General features: G+C 44.9%; 1 protein-coding gene across 3 annotated transcripts in view; it reads right to left on the bottom strand.

The window, feature by feature from the left end:
- LOC149340904 (uncharacterized) overlaps positions 1–25,656 on the bottom strand; it is a 347,683-nt gene that overhangs the window by 297,558 nt on the left and 24,469 nt on the right. For all 3 annotated transcript variants that reach the window (XR_016283661.1, XM_089549827.1, XM_089549826.1), the window contains exon 2: positions 20,338–20,405. The gene's annotated coding sequence lies outside the window, so the exon portion shown is untranslated. The remainder of the gene's footprint in view (positions 1–20,337; positions 20,406–25,656) is intronic.

Here is a 25,656-nt window from a genome sequence, read left to right as displayed (position 1 = left end):
GGGTTTATTGAAGGACGGAAGGGTATATATACAAAAACATAACACAAAGAAGTAAGAAGATAGTGTGAAAAGGGCCGTGAAGATCAAACTTATGTCACATGTGAAGTGATGTAAGCCAATTCCTTGTTGCTAAGGGATACTGCAATACTTTGCATTTCGTTAATGGTGAAATAAAGCAAATAATGGAATCTCAGGAAGAAATCACGCCACTTTGAACTAAAACTAACGGATTCGAATTGCTTGAACTGTTACGATGTGCCTGCACTGATTTGCTACCCTCACTATGCGAAATGTAATGGCACCACATGATCTGAACAGGGACGCCGACCGCATAGCAGACAAGGGCTCTGCCTTTTTCAACCGCCGTTGCACATAAAAATTAAGTACAGCTGGAAATTGCTGCTACGAAGTTCCTTCGTGAGTTCTTCGATCAATTACCGATTTTCAGTGCTGTTCCCAGCCTTCCTTCCATCTCAGCGATGTAAGGTGCTCCATAATATCTACAGTTCTGTTCTATTCAGCCGCGTAGTTTAGCTTCGTGACTGCAGTTTATGCTTTCTTTTTGTCAACTGCCATGTACAGTCACATTTGTTCTGCTCATTTGCCGCCGCGATGGCTCAGTGGTTGCGGCGCTCGGCTGCTGACTCGAAAGACGCGGGTTCGATCCGAATTTCGATGGAGGCGAAATTATAGAGGCCCGTGTACTGCGTGATGTCAGTGCACCGTAAAGAACCCTAGGCGGTCAAAATTTCCGGAGCCTTTCACTACGGTTTCACTCATAGCCTGAGTCTCTTTGGGTCGTTAAACCCTCATAAAATACACTAATTACTAATACGAGGTTCCCCTCTATACAGTCCTTTGCCTTGGTACTTCGTCACGTAGCGTAAAGCCATGAATGCCGCGTTATTTCGTGCGGTTTTTGGAACAAGCCTGAAATCTGCAATTGTTATTATTGTTATTCCCCAATCGTCAGCCTGTGAACTGACGACATAAAATTGATTCTAGAACGCAATTTCGCGATTGATTTTTAAGAATTTGCAACCTATCGATGAAGACGATCTATCGATACGCAGTGCTCCAAACTTCTCGGGCCGAAGATTGCTCGGTCCATTCCAGGTTAGGAAGAATTTTTGCGAGTCCGATGAGCCAGGTGCAGAAAATATGCTTCAATGACCTTATAAAGATAATTTTTGTTTTTATTTTGACGCCATACTGTTTTCTCATTGATTCAAAATAAACTCAATGAAACCAAGAAGTTCTTGAAGGCATGCAATACGAATTCAGTAGAATATATATTAGCGCATATACACTGGTAATGGATAATTACATTGTATTTACGTTTAATGTATATCGTCGCAAGGAATACACATCGCTAATTAGCAGACAAGGAGGGAGAACTTTCTACTGAGTTATTCTTCAGGTAAAAAATGATTACACGACTAATTTTCATGCGATGAACACTAAAATTAAAGGAAAAAAATGCAAACATTCATCTATGCTTTCCTCTGTTTCAGTGAATGTTGGCTTTCTTCCACACGTCGCTGTTGTTTGAAACGTTTTGCCACTGCGACACTCAAGCCAAAGCTCAATATTAACGTCGAAGGTAGAAAGTTTAAGCACTATTTATGAAATATTGACTTAACGTTTTAAAACACAGCTGCGACACGAAATATTTTACAGAGCAGCAGAAGACCACTTTAAGCATCGACTTCAAAGCCTGCATTTTATTTTGTTTCATGCGTGAGCAGTAAAGATGGGCTTCAGCTAACAAAACTTTGCAGTTAAACATCTTGGTTTCTGTCAGCCATAAATTGCGCACGTGGTGTAAAAATCTTTTACAAATTTGCGCCTAGTGACAACTCACCACCAAGACTTGTTAGTAAGCTCTTCAAACCCAGTATATAAGCATGAGCTTGAAGTTGAGTGCTGTGAGTGCGTCATTGTAGCGATTGTTCGTGCTGTTTTGTAATGCCTCCTTCAAAACCTTGTTGTCACTTGACTGCTGTCTCTAGGGTGATGATGAAGGTGCTTTCTCTCGCATTTGGGGACCCTGGTAATACGATGTTGTTTAGAAACGCTCAAGCACAAATTGAACATACGTTGTTGGTTTCGTGAACATGGAAGAAAACATTAGCTTGGCTGGTTGGTTGGTTGGTTTATGGGATTTAACGTCCCAAAGCGACTAAGGCTATGAGAGACGCCGTAGTGGAGGGCTCCGGAAATTTCGACCACCTGGGGTTCTTTAACGTGCACTGACATCGCACAGTACACGGGCCTCGAATTTCTCCTCCAAAGAAATTCAACCGCCGCGGCCGGATTCGAACCCGCGTCTTTCGGGACAGCAGCCGAGCACCATAGCCACTGAGCCACCGCGGCGGCTCATTAGCTTGGCGTTTATGCGTAATAATATTAACTTTTCGACTGAAACCTGCATAATCGAAATACATGTTGCAATGTGTATTTTGCATGCACGGATATTTTTCCTGTCCAAAAGCGCAGCAGGAAGTGGAGTGCATGAGGATGCATTGTTTTTCTGTTTCAGTAGTCAATCAACGCAACATAAATGAAAGAAAAAAAGCGCAGCGGCCAATTTGCCATAAAGTAAACAAATCCTCAATACGTCTTCAACAACCATTCTGTTGTGTATCAATAAAAGCACAATAGCTTTTACTGAGCCATAGTTGATACTGACGGCAGTGGAGCGTATATGTATGAAGGCGCCGCAGGAGTTTCTGACCACGAGGGCACCGTGATATTCGTTGGCAGCGAAGAACGTATTCTATAAGGCTATCGTACTGGCAGTCCACAGCTATGATGTGCATTTACCGAGAGTCTTAGTGTATACGTTTTTTGAGAAGAAACAGCCCTCTGTGCGGTCAATTAAAGCTAGATTCGTCGCTTTGAATATATTCACTTTGCTATATGTGATAACTTAATACCACAGCCGAAGGCTAACTACGACAAGTTCACAGAAGGCTTTTAGGTCAAATAAATTTGGAATTTATTGCAAAGTAAAGTCAAATATTCATCGCATGTAACACTGAAAGTAAACTTAAGCATGCATATTTTGTCCGTCTTCGGAATACGCATTTCTTTCCCTGTCAAACTGATGCAGTCGGTGCTAATATTCGATAACTGTTGCACATGTGTTCAATATTAACAGGAGGTCCCTCCCGATCTTTATCTTTAAGACTTACTCATGCATATATATCGTATTGTGCACTGATGTATCAGACGACAGTATATGCAAACGCTCTTGAATGCCCCGTTCCGAAATTTAGCCTCCCGATAATAGATTCGATCGTTAAAGCAGATTATATTTGTTTTATTTATTTAAAGTTTCCCTATGGGCTACCGTGAGAGAGAATTACATAGGGGGAAGGGGGGGGGGGGGGTCAACACAAATACTTACTTGAAGAAAACAGCACAAGCGTTCAAAATGAAACTAATATCTAATACAGTAGAAACATGAAATATAACAAATATTTCACATGAACAAAAGCGTGAAGGGTACCAAATACCTAACTACACCAATTCACACCAATTGTGTGTGTGCAGCAATCACAAATTTACAAAATACTTTGTTGGCTCCAACATGCGGGGAAACCGCGGGAGGCAAAAAAAAAAGCCGGCAAAGTACGAGAAGTGCAATGCATCACTCCTAGTTAAGGGCAGTAAAAGAAAAAACACAGACTTTTTGTTTGGAAAACGCCGCCCTCCAGAAGTTTCAAACATTGAATTTTAAGTCTATAGCCTAATACCTTATTTCAGAATTTTGCCACAGCATGGTAAAATTTTCAGAGGGATTCTGATGAAATTCACCATTATTCTGTTTCAAAGGGGACGCTGTGACCACGCATCTATACGGTCCCAGCTGTTGCGTCAAGAGTTCCGTTCACGTTAGTGTGCTCGAAATCGATGTGCTCCCATCCCTCCCTTCTTGGGTTGCCTGATAGCCCACAGTGCTACCTCGGCTGGTAAAAACCCTAATGCCATAACCCTACTCCCTGTGTTTAGGCCTAAATTAAAGGTGACAGCTGACAGACAAGACTAGCCTCTCAATGTTTTTTTCGTTCCCGAAGGAGCTTTTAATGGAATTCGCCTCCATCGGATGTTGAGTGTATCGAATTAAGTCCAGTGCTGTTGAACAAGCTCTTAAAATCGAAAACGCACTTTGCTTCACAACTGTAGACTTCATTTCCTCCTTGTGTGCGCTTGTTTTCATCTAGCATATTTCTAAATTCCTTTTAGCTATTATAAGTTTTTTCTTGCTTGTATGTATGGATTGCTTGTAATCTTGTAACCTTCGTCGTACCTCAGATGATTATTCTCAACCTTTACGCCTTCCTACCGAATGCGATGCTCCTGTGAGCGAATGTGGTTTTCTGCAAGAAATAAATGACTTAACTGTGATTAGTCTCGCCTTTCCTCGGTTGCCGAACAGTGTAAAAGTGGTCCTCGATAGAAGTGTGCCAAAGTGCCGCACTGCCATGAAGCCATGACACGGTTTTGTTCAGTGGGCATGCAAGGAACCACCACGGAATCGTAGGTATGTTATCAGAGAAATGACGTCGATGATTCACTTTGTCTAATGAACTAAACCTGTCCCTGGCGAATATACAAATGTGAAAGGCACATTTTTTCCCCTTTTCGACTAGGAAAAAAGTGTCACATGGGCTTATCAATCGGGGACTAACTGTTCAGACATAACCATTAGTCCCGCGGAATAACCGTTCGTTTCCAACCGGACTAACTGTTCGGAGCAGCTAGTGGCTTAAAAATTTTGACACGCTGGCGCACTGACAAGACATTCCTCTTGAACACAGTCTTAGACACCCACCTCTGGCTTCCCCACAGCTGTGTTTCGTCGCCATCGCCAGCCTTAGCGACGCTATGGGATGCATCTCGACTGTTTCTGAATATATACCCTCGCTGTCTTTCGTGGCCGAGAGGGGACGACAGCGGGCACGTTGCCGGGCGAATAGACCAAGAAATAGAAGGCGACGAAAGGTAAACAAGGCGTGGCAGGGTTACACATGGCTGGCCGAGGATCGTGCGAGCTGCCTGCTCAGCACCGGATTACCGACCACGTCACAGCAGCATTCAGAAAAAAACAGAAATTCTCATAAAGAAGTCGTACGCCGTCAACGAATGCTGCCAGGCTTACGGCCATTCTCTATGGAGCGAAGTACACGTTGGTACTTCAGTGGGTACCTGCTCACTGTGGCATTCTGGCTAATGAAAAAGCAGATGAAGCGGCCCGTAAGGGCCATCAAACGGGCCATCAACATCGGAGATACATGCGAACTTTTTTCACGAAATCCGAAGCGTCCCAAATGGCTAAAAGATTTGCTTCCGAAGAAGCGTATCGGCTTTGGAGTTTGCCGACACATCAGAACCAATTTCTTCCCTCAATCGACTCACATCTTCGATAAAGACTCTCACCCAGAATTCCTCGCCATCTGGAAACACTTTACCACCGACTTCGTCTGAATGCTGCTTATACAAATGGCTTGCGATACCGTTTTGGACAAATGGACAGTCCGCATTGTGACAACTGTGCCTCGATAGAAACCGTGGAACATATCCTGCTTGAGTGCCCTGCGCATGCTAACGAGCCTACTATGAACATTGCATGCAGAAGCTCTGCCCAGCGCCCCTAACAATGGACAAAGTTTTAGGTCCCTTAGCGCGCCTTAGGCAACAGAGACTTGCAATGAACTTTCTATTTGCATATTTAAAAGACATTGGACATCTCGATAAGCTTTAAATTCACTTGCACGTTCCCTTCATGCATTCTTCACGCAGTGAACTTCGTCAGCCCATTTGTCGGACTATGCACTCCATCATCCCATAGGCCACATCAATACTCGCCGTTGCATCCTTAGTATCCATTTCATGGCCGCATTTTATCTTCGTTTTCTTTTTTTTTTACCTTTTCCACACTGCTCTCCTTCTGTCTTTATCTCCCAAGTTCCCCTCCCTACGCAGAGTAGCATGCCAGCGATTTTTAAACGCCGGCTAAATTCTCTATATTTCATTAAAGAGTTTCTCTCTCTCTCTCTCTCTACACATTGGTAACTGTAAACTATGAAGGATTACTGTTTAGGAAAAAGAGTTTCTTTCTTGGGGACTAACTGCGTTCCCACAGCCCCATGTCTCTAAAAAGGCCAAACCACTATATTCTTCTCAGAGATGATATCAGCTCCAGTCAGCCTCTCCGAGGACTAACCGTTAATAACGGGGAATAGGTGCAGCAAAGCTTACGCCTTGTATTTTACCGATCTTCGGCTAAGAGTGCGTAGTACTTGGCAGCTTTCACTACAACGCATATGACTAAGAGTAATAGACGGTGGCTGTCATCGAATAGACGTGCGACCGTCTGCACGGGTCACGTTTAAAACATGCTGGTAGCCTGCAAGGCCTGATGCATGCGCACAGCTAAAAAGTCTGTCAATAATATAGTATAGCCGAGCTCTCATCGTCTATACCGTTGCTTCTTATCCATCATAAAATTCATAGCGGACGCCACCGGCAGATTTTTGCATAGCGTAGACAAGAAGTTGCATCACCGCCCGCTTTCGTTGGGAAAAGGAGAGCTGGAAGGGAGGTCCAGCAGTCAGCGTCACATTTTTTCACCCCGAAACACTGCGAAAAAACCGAGAATGCATGCCATTGCCATCGACGTCACTCTTTCTTTCTCTGTCAGACTTGTACATTCGCTATTCTCGGTTGTTCACATTGGTTATTCTACTCAACAGCAATGCAGGGAAGATGTCTGTGCGCAGGATATACGGATTTCAAAAGAGCACAATGAATAAGCGTATCCAAGCTACATTGTTTCAGAAACGGGCGAAACAGCCATTCTATAGACGAAGGAGGAGCCATCCAACAACTGTCCAGGTAAGACGGATGGCGGACTCCTTTTTTTTTATTTCATTTTACTGGCAATGCATTCATCTCCAGATATGAAAGAGGTTCGCGAGCTGCACAAATACAAAAAGTACGACGTTTAGAGAATACGCGCAAGGAGAACCGGGCCCGCGTGTATAGGCAGTTGGTTCTTCGCAGAAGCGGACGCGAATAATAAAAACTAGTAACCAGCCGCGACTATAGTCGTCAGTGTCAGCGTTTTGAAATCTGCGCCAGACAGGAAAAGGACGTTGCGCCAGACGGATGATGGCGTACGCGAAGGGCGTACGTCCTTCCATTTCTATATCTTTTTTTTTTTTTTTGCTTTAACCGGCTTGTCACATCCTCTGGCACGTATAGGCGCTCAGCCCGTAGACAACAGGACGAGAGACGCCACGTCTACGGAAAATAAGCGTAGCCCGACAAACACGTTTACAAAGCGCCGACGCCGTATACGCGAACGCGTACAGCCGGGAATATAACTGAATACATGCTCCGAAAGTCCACACCACAGCCATGCAGGCAGCGAGGTAATTCGGCCGCGAAACGGGTTGCCGCAAGACCATGACTTGCCCCTTCTCGGAAACTCGCTCTTATGTTGCGCGCATATAACGAAGCGCTAACGCGTGTGGTCAAGAACGTTGCCATGCAGTTGGACGGCCTCGCGCTAACCAATACGCGAGACGGAGACCGCGCGTCGTTAGCCAGACCAATTTGAAATGGCAGCGAGGCTTTCCCAGAAGCTATTAGAGGCAGACTCGTCTGAATGACTATGTGTCACCCTCTTGCGATACGCATGCAACGCCAGAGACACGCTATACGAAGGAGTGGAACATTTGAAAGGAGTAACACATCTGTATCAATCTACCAGCGTTATCTCTAACTAGCCACTAATTAACAAACTGCTTGTTTTGAGAGCACTCGTACCCATAGGATTGACTAGCATTGAATCAGCGCAAATTTTCGTCACACCTCGCGTACATTATAATGGAGATCTGTATTTTACGGTGTCTATACGAAACACATTAGTTCTGTAGCCTAAGTATATTGGAAGTCAGCGGGCTCTACTGTGCTATGCACAGAAGTGTAGCCACATTTCCAGGAATCGCGCAGCAACAAGGGAGCTCTGAGCAGAGTTTCTAGTTGGTTGCTTTGTGTAATTCAGATTCCTCCTCCAGGTCAAATAACTCCCAAGTTTCTGTGCTTTCACATGAGATCATTTGTAATTTTGATTTTAAAACATATTTTGCCGCATATGTGTTTAACGAAATACACGTAATAAAACTTTGCCGCATGTTTCTGAAAGCGTAGGGAACTGCAGGACATGCGGCTGAATTTTTTTTTATGCGGTTAACGGGAAACCTCGGACTTGCAGAATATATTTCAATTTACGATGACCTACCGAACTTCTGGCGAGGTCTGAAAATGATATAATCGTCTTGATGTACCGTAAAACCAACCGATCTTGTATAGGCACTGCTAACGCTCATTAACGTTCTGAGCTTCTGTCGTGCGCGATGACGGAGGTTAAGAATAAGGGCAGACTATACGCTTAAAAACGTAAACTTCGAAATGAATTCAACTGAATGACTGAATGCCATTAGTTTCTGGACCCAAGTGAGGAGCCCAAGCTGCAGCATCATCGTCACCATCACCATAATCTTCAGCCCAACTATACGCCCATTCTACGATCCCGATCGCCAGTAAACCCTGTCTTGTGCCAGCTGCGGCAACATATCCCTGCAAATTTTATCATCTCACACGCACACCTCACTCTCTGTTGCTGCCTGCGGTGTTTGTCTTCCATTCGAGCCAACTTCTTTACTTTCAGCAGCCTGTTCTCCTTGTGTCATATTCCGATTACACCCATTTCTTCTTCTGATCTCAGCTAGAATGTCATTAAAGAGACAGTATACTGACTTTCAACGGCTATATCATCTTTGTGGCAGTCCAAAGCTCCTCGCCAACATAAACGAACACCCGTATGCGAGGCTGAGAAACACGGCAGAACAGTTTGAAACATAAGTTTTCGATATGAGAATGTTGCTTTCTAGCAGTCGATGTGCGCAAACCCTGACATTACAACACTAATTTGGATTTAAAGGACTGACAAGAAAATAAGATATCTATATGTCCTATATCTAGATACAAAATGTGGTATGATTCTGTCACAGGCACCAGACACCGTTATTTTCCAGGTAGCAGTGCTGCCGATGGCAGCGCCAATGTTAGCATTGCGGCAGTCTGCCTCAATAAACATTTTAAAACATGATGAAAAAGTAGGATTAGACCATGCAAGAAACGGTGACTAGCTGCAAGAGGAAAAAAAATTAAGGCGTCTGAAGTTTATTCCAGCAAAAATGGCCCTCATTACGATCAGTCCTGTTAATAAAATGTAGTACGGCCACTTCAGGCGGCGTATTCTGACTGCGAGCCCAGCGACCAAGTTTCATCACGGTCAGCGCACCGTCGGCTCTCCCTGACTTCCTCTGCCGATTGAAAATCTAAAAACTTGCCAAAACCACGACATCTGCCCCCTCGTTATTTGGCATCACATAGAGCGATGCAAAAGCAATAAGCCAATATTTTCATACGGGGCTCCACCAGTACAGCTTAAATTCGCATCTGTTTCGTAACCCTATATTCTCTCTTCCTGTATCCTCACTTTACTTCTGCCACCAGAGAGCTTTAGCACAGCCGGACAGCAGCACGAGAAATACGGTAACAGGGGTTGCCGTTGTATACTATATATCCAGGCTTGTTTAGCCTCTTCTGGAGCACGGTCACTACGGTAACTACGATAAGTGCAGTTAGTTACCGTGTTTATCGTACGGCGATTCCAAAACTTTCTATTTCATTTTGCTGCACTGCCAATTAATTCTTTTTCAAGGCTTTTCGTTAGTCAATTTCTGCTGCATGGGTGAGTACAGACAACACTTAATATATATTATCCTCTTGAGGGATACTGGTCAGCCGCTATTCATGACCTGAAAGTATACCTGCCAAATGCACTCCATCCCAATACTATTCTACTACCTGTTTTCCTCTCCTTGTGGTTTTCATTCAAAAAGAAGCGAAAATAGTAATGAGGATATGAATGTACTCAATATGGAGCTAACAACGAAATTTCTTTCTCTCGGCGAATTATTTTTTTTTTCTGCACACAAAAGAAATGTGCACCTTTGCAGTTTTGTGAGGTCTCGGTGATGATCAAAATGTGTACGAAATTGCCTTCAGTCAGCAGCGTAGCTGTATACGATGCACACGTGCGCATATCCCCATGGAGTAGGGGAAAATGTGTGCGCACATGTGCGTGACAAAACCGGTGGCCTCGCCTGTCGAGTGAAAACTAACCGCCCTCCACTGCCATACAACTATACGTAATCACCTGACTCGTATGATCAGTGTTTTTATGGCGCCAGGTCCACGAGTTTGATGACTCGAGCAAACTGACGAGGTCAAAAATAAGCGGAGAAACTTCGTTTGCGCTTCCATCCTAACATTTTGACAGCTGCTCGGCCGTAAACAGACGAGGGATAGAGCCCTCATATGATAATCAAGATCCTAACCAATGAGAGTAAGAACAGTGAAGAAGCTCGCATCTATGCGCTGACCTCACACGGCAGAAAATACGCAGTCGCAGACCCAGAAAGCAGCATTTAGTCGCTGTGCGTAAAATTTTGTGATTCTGTGCTTGGTTGTATGCGTACGCCAGTACTTCCTTGCTCTGCTTCTGTCATTTTCTTTTACTTTCCCCCCCCCCCCCCCCCCCACCCTTGTGGACCGAAAACGAGTGATACTTCCACTTTTTGCTGAAATCTTGGAAGCGTTTTGGGGTGACATTATTTGTCGCGCTTCCAGACACTTTTCGAATAAGAGCAAATAAGAAAAACATTGTAATCAGCGACGAAGATCAAAATCCATGCTTGAACAAGACAAGGACAAACTTATATACCAGTCTGGATTTTGAAGTTAATAGCGCCAGCATTGAAGTCTCTGCGCGATGATTCCCGCACTACATGATCAAATTGCCAGTCACCAAGCCAGCAGCATGGTCTCAGCCTATACCACGGTTAGGTTAAGTATGCTGTATTCGAGTTAATCAAAAAGGATTATCTTCGTGCGCATAATTTCGCTATATACCAGACCAGTTCAACCCAAGAATGGATGCGAAAAGAGCGTGACCTGTTCGAGAAGGAACCGCCGCAAGTCTCTCGCGATGTCCAGTATATGCTATATCCATTTGTAAAGCCGTGCACGGATCTGTTACGGGGCTTAATGCAAAGCGTCCGACAATGAGCCAGGCGCCGATCAATACTCTGCCTCATCTGGTTTAGGCGACATCGCACCATCGCAACGAGGGCGGAGCGCGTGGATATCGTTGCATAATATTACTGCCGCAGGATGACAACGCTTCATGAGCTAAAACGAACATTTCGCACTGTCAACCACTGCGTGCGTTAGACTGTGTGCAATTTAAGATCATGGTTTTTCAAGAGACCACGAAGTTTAAATTGAAACTGAGCACAGAACAACAGACTAGTTCAATAAAGTGTTCTACAAGTAATTTAGGTTGCTGAATGGTCGAGAACAGCATGGCTCATAAAAGAACCTACAGGTATACATATACACAAGAAATATACTTGGATGAAGTTTATAGTTGGGATAGTGCGACATCATGTTAAGGAAACAGCCCGGGCCCAAGATGAAAGAACAGACTTACAAAACGAGCGCTCGCTAGCTGCATGATAGTTAATCATGCGTGAAGGTTAACGAAGCGTGACAGCCGAAGCGCTGGCCGATCGAAAGGCGATAATAAGTACAAAGAGCCTCGCGAATCCAGCTCTCGTTTTTTCAGTTCTGTTCTCCTACGTGGCGTGCCCGTACCCAACAATTCTGGAGAAAAGCATTTCTGAACAGGAAAGAGTAAATGTGCGCAATTTTTTCACATATTGTAAGATTTCACTATAACAATAGATATATCCACATATTCTCTGTCGACAGGTTTGCATTTTTTGCTGTTACCGTTTTCGCTATCGTCAAAAGCGTTCCCCATTCGTTTTCTACGGCAGTCTTGAATGCTCGATGCGAGCGGCGGAAAAAAAAATTACAAGAAAGATTTTGCTACACATCAGAGGAATGGACCATTACCTTCAATATTTCAATAACAGTGTCTTACAATTTTCCTATTCGAAATTTCTGTCCAAGAACGCTGGACACGGTTTTAACACTATCCTTACGCACATAACCCGCACTGCTGGTAGTTACGTGCCTAGTCAATAGTTAAACTACGTGTATCTGAAGTAATCTAATTAAAATGACTTAGAAAAAAGTTTTCTGACCTCATCCAGGGCATAGACATAACAGCGACAGCTGATAGTGATAACCTATTAGAGCTTTTTCCGACGAATAGAAAGAATCCGGGGAAGTAGGCATGCCGAGAAATGCTACAGCATATCATGCCCTCGTGAAATGGTTCAGAGCAACGCAAAGAAAATTGTTTAACATACCTGTCTGAGCCATTAGGTTAAAACAGCCGAAAACGGCAAGACTAACGCATGATTAATTTCATTTTATATGGTGACTAGTGGTGAAAATAACAACACAAAAGCTATCGCAAAGTCGGATCCCGAAATTAATTCTCTATGCGTCAGTCCGCGAGGATATTACGAAGTCTGAGGGCGTATAGTCAATGTTAGAAAGCAGCGTCATGAAACTGTAGTGTATACAAGTTTTGCGCTGTATTATTTGAGTGTATACACCTTGCTGTTGGTGAGCTGCAATAGGTCGTCAGCTCGAGACTGTGGAATCTAGTCTCCTTAAGCTAAAGCCATTTCCATACCATAAAGCGCGGACAATATGTGAGAAAGAACACGAATACTCTATTTTCGTTTCCAAGCGTTCTACCAGGTAGGAGCAAACAACGTGATGCAAGTTTTGATGTGAAGATATAGCGATGCTTATACATTTCCCCATCGGTGCTTGTGTGTGTCTGTCATGAATACGAGGCGCAAAAAAAAAAAATAGAAAGAGTTACATCCATTCCTAATCTATCTTTAAAGCTTTGTAAACGCATGAAGATATTTTATAAATATTTGCTCTGGATTTTAGCTGCAATTTCGGGGACTTTGCATACATCACATGACGCGGTCAGCCCATCATCCTACGCAAACCTGCGACCAAGACCTGAGACGTTTAAGTACTCTATTTCACAAGGTTGATGACACAAGGTTCCATGAAAGTCACGACATAAATGCACCAGTTCAAGTGGCTTGCACTTAATTAAAGGTGGAGAGGTACGTAAGACGAAAATTTGCTTGCTTCATTTTCTTAGTTTTTTATGCGTTGACAAGATATCGCATCCCGACGACAATTCACCAATCCAACACACACAAATATGCCTACAGATCTGGCTTAGCAAGTGAACTGCTTGTATTCCCTGAAGATGACCCATCGACTGACCCATAGACACATGGTCTGTGCACTGTTTCTTTGATGCCAGCAGAACGAATGGAGAATAAGAAGAGCTGACGAACAGGACACAACGCTAACTGAAATATAATGTCGGAAAGAAAGCATATATTTGCACAAAAGAGCTGAAAAGATTTTTTACATTTTTCTGTAAAACTTGCATTAGTCTTGCGCATGAGTAGTAGTAGTCTTGCGCATTAGGTCGTCATCAGTAAAAGAGCATGCTGTGGCTGGAAACTTTTAGAGCGGTTTCACCAAACGAGATCAAGTCTGTGATTCCCATGTGAGCCCCGGAGGTCGGCTGCGTGCAGTTTTCAGGTTTGAGTGCGTGCATTTCTAAAGAGCACGTTTTCAAACAGATAAAAAAAGCCGCTGTTAGATTTGAAGGCATGTCACTCCAAGTGCATTAAAGGTGCACTGAAGAGGAATCTGAACTTGTCTTTTTGCCACGAGAACTCGATCTACACGTTCCGAGCATTCTTAGAAACAGCGATTTACTGCCCTGTGTGGCCGATTTCCCCAATTAAATCGAATTAACGTCCGGCTCCCGCTTTTTTTTTTTGAATTCTGCCTCGTACGGTGGGCGGAGTCGACCAACGCGTGGAGCGCCTTTCAGCCAGTCCAGTGGCGGCTTGCCGCTCTGCCATCGGCGGAGTAATACGTAGTAGTCCGTGGTAGCAAATAGTCCGCGCGTATTTTTATTTCTGCGGGCTTATTTTGCGGCTGTATTATCTGCGAATGAAACTATTTATTCATGGAAACCTAAAAAACAAAATAAAGCGAAAGCAAAGCCTCCACGGGACTGGGTGAAAGGCGCTCCACGCGTTGGTCGACTCCGCCCATCGTACGAGGCAGAATTAAAAAAAAAAGGCGGGAGCCGGAATTTAATTCATTTTAATTGGGGAAATCGGCCACACAGGGCAAGAAGTCATTGTTTCTAAGAATGCTAGGAACGTGTGGATCGAGTTCCCGCGGCAAAAAGACGAGTTCAGAATCCTCTTCAGTGCACCTTTAAGAACAATGTTTCGTTGGAATGTCTGGACACGGCTTCAAAAATCATGCATTTACACTCCGCAGATCAAAACGTTGGTAGCCATGCAGATGCCGGATGGTTTCCACAATGCTGCGCTTGTTTGCACTTGCGACAAGCTGACCATGCAATGCAGTAAAGTTAGAGCTCTAACCATGCAAAACTTGGCAGCCACAGTTGAAGAAATATGTAACAAGTCTACAGTGATACATTATCTATATGATTTTAAGGATACGCTTAAGCGCAGTGCTATGTTGGGTGTGCGGGTAGTTATTTCAGCGCCCATGTAAACGCTGTGCCAGCTACATTTAAATAAAGATGAGCGTAATAAGTGACTGAGTGTGACGTAAACTATGCCACAACGTAGGTTTCATGTGAAGTAGTTGTGGATTATGACATTTCGCGATCTTGGGAGAACGGAAGTGTACAAATTGGTCAACCGAATAGGTGTGTTCTATACCACCCTTAAAGAGAGCACGTTTCAAAGGGTAAGATTTATCGGGGGAGGGGGGCGGGGAGAGATATTTTGCATAGGAAAACCTTGCCTAACCCCATTTGTCGGAGAAAAAAAAAAAGTCGACGAAATACATGGTTGAGCCGCGGGGAAGGCCAACCGCCCCCTCTAAAGAGTGACCTATAATTTAGCCCCTGATGTCTCATCACCGAAATGTAAAGCGGAATGACCATGCATTGCTGCACTCCGATCCTGTCTAACACGCACAGTCTTTTCGCCACAAAGATGAACTCACATGCGAGACCACGATCCTTCGTTGAAAAAGAGGGGCGTCTGTGAGTCAGCTAGACTTTTGTACCTTTTCACGGGAAGAATTTCGTTTGCAATTACAATTGCTAAAGAGACGGGTGAGGGTGATTTTATACCCAGGATTTTATTGGTAGTTTTTTTTTTTCTGTCTGCGTATACAGACATGCTTTTTTCCTGAATTCTTTTTTGTTCAAGAGCAACATTTGTTCGTCTATACCTTCTTTGTCTCGTGCTCCTTTCAGTTCGCGCTGCTTTCTATGCGAATATTGCCTGCCGAACGTGGCTCACCATCCGTGAAAAAATCGCATGCTTAAAACTAACAGTGTAGATATCGGTATGAGAAAAAGCGTACTCCAGACACAACAAAAATGCGGCGAACATTTTGCTTGGAGTTTTTAGCCAAGAACGTGTATACGTCGCCATTGCATCCTTAGTACCCATTTCATGGCCGCATTTTATCTTCGTTTTTTTTTTTTTACCTCTTCCACTCTGCTCTCCTTCTGTCTTTATCTCCCAAATTCCCCTCCCTACGCAGAGTAGCATGCCAGCGATTTTTAAACGCCGGCTAAATTCTCTGCTCTTCATTAAAGAGTCTCTCTCTCTCTCTCTTTCTCTCTCAATGCGAACAATCGCTGCTTGAGGATTTCAAGAACACCTACGAAGGGGAATGGTCCTAAATGCGCCATTATATGCAGTGAAGCCGGCAACATTAGCGTTTTAGTGACTTAAGCGAACTTTTTCGTCGTTTAAAAGCGGGAGAGTAATTTGGAAAGCCCTGGTATATAATAAAGCTAAAGTTACTACAGCAGCGATACCTCCGCGTTTCATTTAGCGTATATATAGGATGAACTGGACACACTACTGCTATTTCCTGCCCGATAACCTGCGCTCAGAGTGGCGTGTGACGTCACTCAGATAAATGAGCAGCTCGACCTTCTGTGTCAGTCTCGGGCGTCACGTCCTTCGCATTTTCGGGTTCCTTGTGTTCTAAATTCAGCTTTCTAAACTCAGTGCGTTACGGCACCTCGTTCTGGCAACCCTCTACCGGAAGCAGCTCGCAGTACGAAAGTTCGTTTGATTACGTCACTCAGGCGAGTGACGAAAGTGTTCGGCAGTGTCACACGCGGTACAAAGATGCCTACACAAGTTTAGCAAAAACGCTTCTGTGGCTCGTAGCACATAAAAAGAACCAAGCGCGTACATCGATAGATGTACGAGCACGTCTTCTGGTGCTCTTGACATTCACCAATGTTTTCCAAATCAATAGTCAGACAGTACATCGAGTACTGTTGCTGTGCTTTCAGGCTCAATCTAAGAATCAAGACATTCGTCGACGTCATTGCGCCGTGTCAGAAATTCTTTCCAGCATGTAAAAAGTTGCCAGAAACGTATATGAAACCGTTATAAGCGTACTCGATAAGACTCTGTAGACTCGGTACTCGGTATAAGCGCACTCGGTAATCTGGCAGTTATAATTGAATGGTATCATCCAAAGAATTGCCCCTTCGTAGAGTTACAAGTACGTGTAATGAGATTCCTGTGGTCAAGAGATGTCATGATACCATGCGTTATTAGCCATACTATTGCGCATCAAATAAAGTGTCCTTGCGAATATGCCCGCACGCGTTCATACAGCATAACGAAATTTCTTTGCTGCAGTGCTTTCAACCCAAGGAAACACATTCTATGAGCCATATATGCTGATGAGTGAAATTTCATACAGCCGCACACTTCACGAGACCAAAGATAAAGACGCAAAGCGCTATCGCAAAAGCACCCTGTAAAAAAATGAAATGGAATGCGTCTCCTGTTGGCGCATACCTCAAATGCCTCGCTTGTACGCACATCAAAAAGCAAATAGCTGGGCTGGTGGACAGACGGAACAAATTTGCAGCAATCAGCGAACGCGGTCGAGGCCGACGTCCTATGCTGGAGCGCAAGTTGAGAACTTTGTGAGGTCGCCTGATAGCATGTATGGTGATGTAAATTGGCCGGCTAGTTGTGAGCTATGTCTGTATTTTACGCTTAGACACAGGTATGTATACTGTCGGGTAGCCGAAGGTCGTAAGTCCAATCAACTATCGGCATGCACGGTATTTAGCATAGCGGCATAGACTCGATCTCCAGTTCATCACATCGATGGTATAGAACACGTTGGTTGGTTATGCATGGGGCTTAACGTGCCAAAGCTATGAGGCGCGCTGTAGTGGAGGTATAATTTCGACCACCTGGGGCTTTTTAACGTGCACTGACATCGCACAGTACATGGGCCTCTATCATTTCGCCTCCATCGAAATGAGACCGCAGCAGCCGGGATCGAACCCGCATCTTCCGGGTCAGCAGCCGAGCACCATAACCACTGAGCCACCGCGGCAGCTAGATGGTAGAGCACGCTACCAGTTTAAAACAGAGGAGCTGCACCCCAATGCATCTCCCAATTAAATATACCATAAACTATACATCCATAATCTAAGGTAGAGCGTACTACAGTGCGGTAAATTTGTAAGAGACATGGCCTATCAGAGCCACAGTGTTTTCATGAGAGTATTTTTAGTATATTCAGGGATCGGGAAGTTTCCTTTTAAGGGTGTTTATGTGTGGTAGGAATGTGAGTTTTTTGTTATACTGAGGGCATTTCCTCGGTCCATCTCCGCAGCATCGCTCATTACACTTCTTGTTTGCCAATCTCTCAGGAATATTGGCCTTTTCCAAAAGCTTTAAACTTATTGTTATAAGCATTTAATACGTGTATATCGAAATTCCAGGACTTTTTTTCTTCGCATTATCATTTCCCTTCATCACTTTCTACATTCTTCTTCTGCCTTTTTCGCTCCAATACCCGTCCGTCCCCGAAGTAGAATATGGGAAAGGCAAAAACGACAGCTAAAACCTCTGCTTTTACGATAAAGAACTATATCTCTCCCTTGTTAGTTCTAAAGTGACTGCGTACTCATCGAGCTTCGCACAAAAGCCCCGTCGTGGTTCAGTCACAAATGGAATGACTGAACGGCAAAATGTGCGGAGGAGATGCAAGCACCATATCGAGACACACTTTCACGTGAGACCAATTTGGCGCGAGCACTCTAACTACACAGCTGCGTCAACATTCACGCGCCGTCCGTATAGCGGAGACCGCGGCCAAATCGCGGCAAAGCAAAACTCCTTCCACCGACGTCAGGAGCCCGCGGCTTTCGCATTTGCCACCTCTTCTCAAATGGGCGATCGCCGAAGTGCAAAGCAACAGCCGCGACGAGATTGTGACGAGGCATGCGAGTAATGGCAATGAAGCTCCGCCACACAGGCCAGCCCCGAGTGTTGTGACCGCGACGGCATCGATAACCCAACAAGCGCGCATTCCCCTGCAGGCACCATGGTCAAACCGGCGCCTTGAGCAGCACGGGGGACGTGCCTGCGGGCACGCTCGCTCTATAGCCGAGAGGTAGGCAGCTCAGCCTGTGGCGAAAAATAGCCTTCGAAACGTACAGGGCAAGACACACACACAGAAAAAAAAAAATGGAAGAGAAAGAGAGAGCAACGTCAAGGTCTTCTCCGCAGGTATAGGCACGCATGCGGTCTCACCGGGACACCTCTTCCCCGCGCCCTAACTTCTTGGGGGCTTCTTTTATTATTTGCTTATTGCTTGCTTCTTTCGTCATCATCTACTTGGGTTGCCGGCTCTGCCTTTAGAGCGCGGAAACGCACAGCCTAAACGCAAGCCAGAAAGATCGCACGTGTGTACAACCAGAAGGGGTGGTGGTCGCGGTAGAGGGGGGTAGGTCGATGGCGAGATTGGACGGATACCGGCGGATTCCCCTCAATATAACTTCGATTAGCGCCAGAAGAGAAGATAAAAAGTGCAGGGGCGAAGATGCCAGAAGTCATGGAAAGTGGGCGGCTTGGGCAAGCCGACATGGCGGCTGCTGCTAGGAGGAGGGGCAGATTTAGAAGGAGGAGGGGGAGATTTAGAAATGTAGGGTATGCTAATTCGGAAAACCGCGTTTGGAAACCCAGCCAAACGGACCCTTCCATGTCCCGCGTGCAAGCAGACCACGAGACTGCCCGGGAGGACACGGCTTCAGGAGGGGGGACAGCGGGGGGGATGCGAACGCGTTTCTCGAAGGTAAGAAAGAAAGGGGGGGGGGGGGGATTCCTCCCCCCCATCCCAAGAAGGAGCGATAGCCCGATTGGTTGCCTGACGTCGGTCGGGGGCGGAGCACCGAGGAAGGTACGAGGGAGGAGGAGGGGCCCTGACAATGGGCAAGGAGAAAGAAGTAGCAGGCAGCGAGGGCAGAGTGCTCCTGGCGCTGCAGTGTGAGGTCGAGGGTGTGTTCAAAAAAAGAGAAAGAACGAGTGAGTGAGAAAAGGGAAAAGACGGAGGTAAGAGTCGAAAAGAAGAGGGGAGAAGCGAAGAAACGGTTTCGAAGAAAATGTAGTGCTGCTGCTGCTGCTGCTGCTGCTGCCGCTGCCGTGGGCGCTATAGAGTGTTTCCTAGCCGCGATACACATTTGGAACAGCTTCTTTGTGCTAGCGAAGCCCTTGCCGAGAGAGCGGCGGTGCATGAGGCGCTTATGAGAGCGTTGATCGATCGAACGACCGCCAGACGCGCCGCGGAGATAATCGGCCCGCTCTTGTTGCTCGGGGACGGAAATAAGCCGTCATTTTCGGCATAGACGCGAGCGAGACAAAGGGAGTCAGACACGAGACGAGGCACGGCGGTTTCGACTGTAATGGCTTCGATTCCTTCGAGGTGGATGGAGCAGGTGTGCAAGAAGGCGTTGCATCTTTAGTACATATATGGCTGGCCGTCACTGGCACAGTTATCGTACTAACACCATGTGCTTGCTGCAAGAGCTGCAGTGTAAACCAGGAAAAAAATGACGAGCACGCGAGTCTAGCAGTGCAGCTCGTTCTCCCTTTACGACGCGCAGCTCACTTCTCGTGAGGTGGGTTCACTTGTCCAACGGCTGACCTGAAGGAGCCAACCGCCATTAACAACTTGGAAAGCTGAAGGGGATTTGTTGCATTTGATGATGATGATGTCCTCATGCTTAATGGCACATACCCACGGCGGGGGATTGGCCAGGGCGCATAGTGGTACAAACGCACAGACGTACAAGTTGCATTTGGTTGGGTGGTTAGCCTCAAATAAAATGGCACATACCCACTACGAGGGAGTAGCCAAGACACAGGCGGTGAACTGCTTGCTGCGGGATGACAACTTCTTCTTTTCTGCAGACAGATAAGTACAATAAGAGAAGAAAAATTAAAAGTAGAGAATTTTCACCTAAATTCTATGAACGTGCGAAATCTGAATCACATGAACGTTGGATTGTCTTGTTAATTTACTCTCGGCTTATCGTGCCGTTATAAGTAGAAGTCCCTAGCAAAGTACGTAACACAAAGACGGCGCGCTTTGAATCTCCATAGTCGATATTTCCGATCAAATATACACATTGTAAAGCTGTACAGGGGATGTCCGTCAGGCGACGAAAAACAACCTCTGTAAATTTCCATGGGATATCTGAATGATATCCTAGGATCATTTATCCTGGAAGCTCAGGAGTCAATTTAAATGTGGAGTAATTTCAATTAGGTAGCTATTACTCACGTGAACGAAGTCAAGGGCTACACAGGAAAAAAGGAAAGCTATACAGTTCTCAGGAGCTTCGCAGTTGATCAAAAATTCCTCCGACCAAGACGAATTTCTGTTCTGTCTGCTGCTAAACCCTGAGAAAGCTATATATACTGTAATGAACAAAAAGATACCTTTCAGTTTTTCGGATTTAACTTTTTTTACCGCACTAAAATTTGCGCACAAGATTAGTGGGACGACCTTGCCAGATTTTTGATACAGTAGCAAGGAATGTTTGTCATCATATTAAGCGACAATTTTTCTCCCACAGCAAATTTACTGAAGAACAGCTTTCTGCGACGGGTGAAGGTGTCTGCGATTATATGTCTTTTATTACAAAACAGGCTACAATTTGCATGCCATCTCACAGTAACCTAATGTACTTCACATGCAGGCCTTTTCCGGCGACCGCTGCTTAAATCCGCCAAAGCATGGAGCCCAGGAGGCTGTCAGTGAACGTCTAGACAATGTTTCTCCCTTTTAGCATCAGCTTCGCGAGTTTCTGCTCAGCGCTGCTGGCTTTCTTGTCCTTTGGACGATGTGCGATGCTTATCTTAATATATTCAATTAAAACGATCTCGGTAGGCCAGCTTCGCCACTCTATAACGAGCCCTTATAAACAGCGTTCGTGACGACTTATACAACAAATCCCATCATTCTCGCACGACAGGAACTCCGATTTGTCTAACTATACCGCTCTTTTCCATTCGTGACCTATTCTTACCACGTATTCCTTTAACGACGTCATATGGAAACCTCATTCTTATCGCAGATGTGTGGGGTTCAAGCTGTACTACTGTCGTTTAGATTAGCACATTGCACATCACGACTCACAATTCATGGAGTTACTGTAAAGCGTGATAAAAGGGCTAAATCTTTGGAAATGTCGGTTTTTGGGCTCGCATGAACAATGTATTTCTCGACAACTTCGCTCGTCGTCCTGGCGTATCTCGAGATCCAGAAACTAAACCATCTCTGAGCCTATATTTCTTCAAAATTTGAGAAGGCGTGAACTGCGACATTCCGAAATCTAGCGAAAGCTGATTGTGCATTATCCTATAGTTGTCGCCGCGGATAATTATCCTTTGAGCAGTCTTGATAACGTTACCTTAACATCACACTCCGTCCAGTGCTAATTAACACATGCAGTAATACATGTAACAGCAGAATATGTCGCCTGGAAATGACAGAAAGATAACAACAATTTACAACACATAGAAACACATAGAAGCGCCTTCAAAAGGACAAAAATTAAAAACAAACTGAGGGAAAACAGTTTCGCATCTAACAACTCCTGAAGCAATAAAAGGGCACGATTGCATCATAATACATTCAAAGATAGCAAATATGTCTTTAATATCTGCGATAATTTGAATTTATATGAAAAAATTGAAAATATAACCTTTTATTCACTACTGTACGTAGCTTTCATTCGCAGCAGTGGCTGCATTCATGAGGATGCTAATGAGTAATTATTTAATGACTAAAGTTCAGGAGTTACACGGTGGTTACCTTTGTACATTTGGGTACTCCACTGTGTATATAAGGCAACCGATATTCAGCAAAGACGCACAGAATTTTACTAACACAACCGGACAACAGTTTCCCATAGCACTCACTATAGCTGCAAGAAGGCTTCGCTCACAGTTAACAGTTAACAATCCCGACAAATTTGGAACAAGACCTAACGACTTCAGAATTACATATTTGGTGAATTCAGACAAATTCCAACAACGGAGACGTTGATAGCCCGTCATAACTGCGGACTTATACTCCGCGGTGTCGACCTGGTTCCGGAAAAAGTCGCCCCGGAAAAAATGATGCCAGAAAAAAAAAAAAAATGTCCCCAAAGGTTTCAGGCCCACTTGATGGGAGTTCGAAGACTGCAGTAAGTTTGTAAATAAAACGACAAAAAATATGATTTCGCTGGGACTCATGGAGTTGCAGCCATAGATATATTGCATACATAAATGTTTTTGTATGGAAGCGTGAAAACAGATGCCGTCAAATATCACGGGTCCACATGACACCAAGCGTATCATCAAATGAAATATATTGGCGAGTGCAACTCAATGCACTTTAATGCACTGTTTATAGTCCGGTTGTAAGTTTAGAAATTACTATGCGATATCGGTCGGTTCTGGGACAAATGTGTTTCTGAGTTCTGGTGCTCCCATAGTGAACACGTCAGCAAGCACTTTTGTCTGGTACCTTGCGGCTTGTCGCCGCCCTTTACATAAAATTATGAATAGTTCGAAGTGGAAAAATGGCACGGAAAAATGACTCCCTGAGGAGCCCGCTTGCAAATGTAAGGCAATGAATCTGCTAATTCGCCACAACGTATTAGGGAAAATTGAAAATGCTGGAAATTTTCGCCAATGAGTTGGGGAAAATGTGCGAATTAATTGCCTCTCATTTCCAAATGGGCTCCTCAAGGAGTATTTTTTCCGCGCCATTTTTCCACCTGGGCGCCATTTTTTTCTATACAGGCCGTTTCCTCCTGTGATATTTTTTTTTTCCGGGGGCATTTCTTATGGGGTCCTCTTTTCCGGGAACTCTTTTTCCTACACCTTTACAGGGCCACAGGCCGTAAGCTGCAGGCCAGGAGTCCAAATAATAAGCTGTGAACAGGGACGATTAATCACGCATTAGTCGTTGCACAAGCAGGCAATATCAATGTAATCAATAAGAAGCCGCCGCGGTGGCTCAGTGTTCATGGTGCTCGGCTATTGACCTGCAAGACGCGGGTTCGATCCCAGCTGCGGAGGTCGCATTTCGATGAATGCGAAATTCTGGAGACCCGTGTACCGCGTGATGTCAGTGGATGTTAAACCATCCCAGATGGTGAAAATTATCCGTAGCCCTCCACTACGGCGTCTCTCTTAGCCTAAATCCCTTTAGGACGCTAAACCCCATAAATCAAACCAAACCTAAGCAATAACGAATGAACAAGAAGAAAAAAAATTCGACAGAGACACTTACGACTGCTTACGTGTGGGAGTGCGAAAGCATTGATGGTTCACTGTCTACTGCAAAAGCACACACACAAGCGGCCGGAATGAAATCCAGGGATAAGGCAGTGCGCTCCGCTGTCTAAGCCGTTTCGGTGGCGCAATGTATGACACCACCCACGCACACACAACAGCGTATGACTCCACCCGGAACGCTGTACGACGAATGGTTGCATCACGATTTTGATACGAAATTCTGGGAAGGCACACAATCGAAGGTGCATATACCGTCGGTTCGAATCCCTGTCTCAAGCTAGCCTCCAACTTGACTAGCGCATGTACGCTATATGCAACGAGAAATCGTATGACACCACCGGGAACGCTGTGCGACAAACGGTTGCGGATCACAATTTTGGTACGAACGTCACCATACCAACACGTCGGTAAGTGGGCAGTATATATACAAATTAGCATGTATAGGACTGCCTGAAGGGGGTGTACTCGGCTTGCTGTGTGCACCATATGGCCGCTTGATGACGTCACCCTATTTTTCTTGCCATCACTGGGATTTTTATTATTTTTTTCATACTGTAGATCATGTTAAAGATCCAAGTAGAACAAATACATATCAGATAACACAGATACACGGGCAACAAGTAAAATAAAATGAAAAACTAAAAATAAAAACGGCATGCAGGATGACTATGCGCTTACATTTTATCGTGTCAGAGAATTCCACTCGCTGATGGTACCCGGGAAAAAAGAAAATTTAAATGTGTCAGTTCTAGCAAAGTACGGGGTAAGTTTCTGTATCAGTTTCTGTATTTTCTGTACCATCTGCGAGTATACATACACACACGCTGCTAGCTTTAGTCGTAATGAGACTAGTAGTGTTTTGTGCATTAAAAAACAGCAAAAAACCACTCGTAATTGGGCACAAGCAAGCCTTCAGGATAACATAATGCTCGTAATGGTTGGCAAGCATCACACATATATAACGTGCACGGCTCTAACAGCGGCGGTTATTTATAAGTATACTGCATGGCTGAAGAGGAATATCTGTGCGTTTACAAGTACAGAATAGCATGCCATTAATTACGTGGGAAAACGCGTCCTCCATGGTTATGCGAGCAAAGAAATCTTCAGGCTGGTTTTCAGAAAAGTATATCTACGTCTTTCCTTGGTACTAGTGCATAATCAGTGCCTCGCTGTTGAGCACAGGACGGCTTCTGTAACTAAGCGAAACTAAGGATACACGGAGCATCTATACGAACAATTTGAGTCACTGCAATTAACGTTAAGTTCTTGCGTCACTGCGAATATCCTAAACGATTTCGCAAGCGGAAGCGGAAACTCCAAGTGACGAACGGCAGAAACCTCGGACTTTTCGTCCTCCCCCAAGGCTAAGAAGTGATATCCACCCTATTTACATCCTGTCATTGAGCAGTCACCCTTAGGGCCACTCTACATATTACCACAGTCATTCTGACAGCGCGTCCGTTATTGGGCCCATATATGTCGCTGCTGCTCAAGTCGACACGGAAACCCTTGCTAACTAAATAACTCGTTAGTTTCTCTTAAGAAATACGACGCAACGCAGACGGCGGAGTTTACCCCGGAGAGAGTCTCCTTTCTAAAGCAATCGCCGTAATAAAATTGAGAGTTGCAGGGAGTATACCCGTCACTAGTATCTCCAGGAGAAGTTGCTAGCGGTGACTCAGCTCAAGACAGGAAGGAGTGAACTCATTAGACACAGCGACGCCACAGAGACAAGTGAGATAAGCTGAACGAGGAAGAATGGGGAGCTGAGCTATAGTCAAGTCAAAACAAAAGCGGCTTTTCCACGTCAAAGGAACGGCCCCTTCCAGACAATGGCGTCAGCAGGTGCTCATGAACC

Source organism: Amblyomma mixtum, chromosome 6 (genome assembly GCF_055824585.1).
Source record: "Amblyomma mixtum isolate Tamu chromosome 6, ASM5582458v1, whole genome shotgun sequence".
NCBI classification, from domain to species: domain Eukaryota; kingdom Metazoa; phylum Arthropoda; class Arachnida; order Ixodida; family Ixodidae; genus Amblyomma; species Amblyomma mixtum.
The sequence above is the reverse complement of the archived record's forward strand: the minus strand, read 5'-3'. Positions and strand labels throughout refer to the sequence as shown.